The following is a 2,548-nucleotide window of genomic DNA, read 5'->3' on the forward strand; positions in this document are numbered from 1 at the left end:
TTTTTTTTTTTTTTTTTTTTTTTTTTTTTTCCCCAAGCCGACTAAATAGATGTAATTTTTTTTTCTTCTGTACGATATGGGAGTGGGAAGGCCAAGGAAGGCAAATGTGAAAAGTCCTTACTCCTATTTAAAAACACGCGCACAATATTCATGTGCCTAGAAATGTCTCATATATTAACTGGATGAATAATAATAATATAGGTGCACATATACATCCAAAGACTGACAGCCTTTTTTTAGTGTTACATTTCTGCATCTAACTTTTCCCGAGTTAGATTTTCGAGATTTAATTATCTCTGGTTGCTACAGTTACCTGATTCTCTATTAGTAAATATTTCCCTCTGTAAGGTCGACTGAATTTTGTCCCTTCAGGTTTTTCCCTCCACTTTCCCTCCTTACTTCTGAAGGATACCGCAAAACATCTGTAGCCTAGTCTGCATTTTAAAAGCTAGTCTGCATTTAAAAGAAACCCTGAAAAGGAGAGTGAGGGGATGGAAAAAGAAATGTTGATAGGCGGATTAAGTGCTAGGTTCTTGGTGGTTGAGTTCTTGGTGACTAAGTGGGTCGTTGAGGTCCTTTTCAAATCTGGGCGCCTAGAATCAAACCCCTGGGATCCCCGAGTCCTCAGGGTCCCGGTTTCTCTGATCGATCTTACGTTGGGACGAAAATAAATCGCATCTTCTGTCGTGATCTCTATCAGGACATAGCGACCGACAGGGATGTAGGGAGCCACAAGGCAATGAAAGCAATCTCTGAAGGAGAGAAGGCAAAGCTCAGGGGGCGGGGGAGGAGAAAATGAGGGGGGTGGGAAGGCTGGGGGATTTCCTACCGATCTTCCCCTTCTAACGGGAGCGGAAAATGTGATTTGCTGTGCATTCCAGGCGCGATCCCCTGGGGTGACCTCTCCCCGCTGGCCCCGGCAGAGGGAGGGGGCTTTGGGGAGGGAGGAAAAAAGGAGGCGGGTTCAGTCTGGTAGGGGTCCCCGCTGGGAGCCGGGGAGGGGGGTGCTTGGGGAGGGGAGGAAGGAGGGGGACTCAGTAACGGGAAAAGGGGGCGGAATAGCGGGTCCGGGCCGGGCGGCGCCTGGCCAATGATGTGGCGAGGCCCCGGAGCGCGGCGTTCAGCCGGCGGACATTTAAATGGGAGACGCCGAGATGCTGAGGCACTCGGCGCGCCCTCCATGGACTCGGGGGCCAAACCAGCAGCGCTGACACAGTCGCAGCTCCCAAGCTAACCCCGTGTGCCGCCCCAGGGGGGTTAGGGGGCGCGGAACCAGCCCCTGGGGCAGTCGCAGCGACTCAGGAAGACTTACAAAACTCCCTAGGTCACGAAGAGAAGAGAAGAAAAAAAGGACACTTCGGAACAGGTGAGTTGAGTCCAACTGATGCCAGTGCCTGGTTGGGCGCAGACCCGACGAGGAGAGCTTTCCTATAGTGAATCTCGAGCCCTTCCATCAGCGCAGCCCACAGCCCCCAGTCCATGCTGGGATCCTCCTTCCTTGCTCTCCCAGGAGGAGGTGTCTGCTGACAGCCGCTTTCCCAAGAAGGATCGCAAGCTCCAGGGAAGGAGCTGTCCCAAACTGCAGGTTGCTTCTCTGCAGTGGAACCCGTAGAGGTCAAGCCTGTCTGGGAAGCCTGTTCTGCTTTCCTACACCTTACTGACTTCCTACCTTCCCAGACCTCCTCCTGCTCCCCTAAAAGGCGGGAAGAGACCCCATCCGTCAGGGAGGGAAGTGCTGGGGAGCTGCAGCTTTGACGTCTCATCTCCCTTATTGGGAAGGACGTGAGACTTGGGGAGCAGTGGGGTCATCCTTTCTGATCCGGGCACAGCAGGAGATTGAATCCGAGACTTGATGGTGGGGAGGCGGCGGTGGTGGAGGTGAGGGGAAACCGAGGAGGAGAATGTGAATTTCTCAGGTGTGCTTGTGCGTGTGTTTTTGTGAGTGTTAGAGGGCGTGCGTGTGATGTGGGGTGTGTGTGTGTGTGTGTGTGTGTGTGTGTGTGTGTGTGTGTGTGTTTCAGTCGGCGCCAGTCTATCTCCTGCTGGTCGCGCAAAGTTGGAGAGCTAGGACAGAAGGGAAATCTGAAGGGTAGTGCGAATACCGTAGCGGCAGTGTGAGAACACTTCGCCTGCGCCCTTGCGCACCTGGTAAAAGGCAACGCTGGCTCAGGTGAACGTGTGTGCGCTTCTAAATCTAAGTGAGTCAGGAACCCCTAGAGACGCACAAAGTTGGAGACCCCAGGATCTACCCTTAGACAACCCTACACTTAGTCCAGCCCTAGGTGACGTTCTGTTTTCTCCCACTGAACTCTTATGTATACATTGGAAGGTACTTTAAAAAGTTGTAGATGCCCGTCCCAATCCCTTGCTTCCCTATTCCCTTTTCCCTCTCGACTGTCACTCAAAAGTGGCAGTCGCCGCTCAGGTTCTCGAAAGGCAGCTGGTGACAGGATCTCCGGGGAAATAGATTCTCTGTCACGAGAAAGCCTGGGGGCTCTGGGCAGTTTTGCAATCCCGCCTTATCTCAGGGACTCATCTTCTAGGCGGG

At 52.8% G+C, this 2,548-nt stretch overlaps 1 protein-coding gene across 1 annotated transcript in view; it reads left to right on the forward strand.

Moving 5' to 3' along the window:
- The first annotated feature begins 1,182 nt into the window (after positions 1–1,182).
- Positions 1,183–2,548, forward strand: part of GREM1 (gremlin 1, DAN family BMP antagonist) — a 13,026-nt gene continuing 11,660 nt past the window's right edge. The window contains exon 1 of the mRNA XM_027870016.1: positions 1,183–1,366. The gene's annotated coding sequence lies outside the window, so the exon portion shown is untranslated. The remainder of the gene's footprint in view (positions 1,367–2,548) is intronic.

This window comes from Vombatus ursinus, unplaced genomic scaffold (assembly GCF_900497805.2).
Source record: "Vombatus ursinus unplaced genomic scaffold, bare-nosed wombat genome assembly UNPS02014794.1, whole genome shotgun sequence".
NCBI lineage: Eukaryota > Metazoa > Chordata > Mammalia > Diprotodontia > Vombatidae > Vombatus > Vombatus ursinus.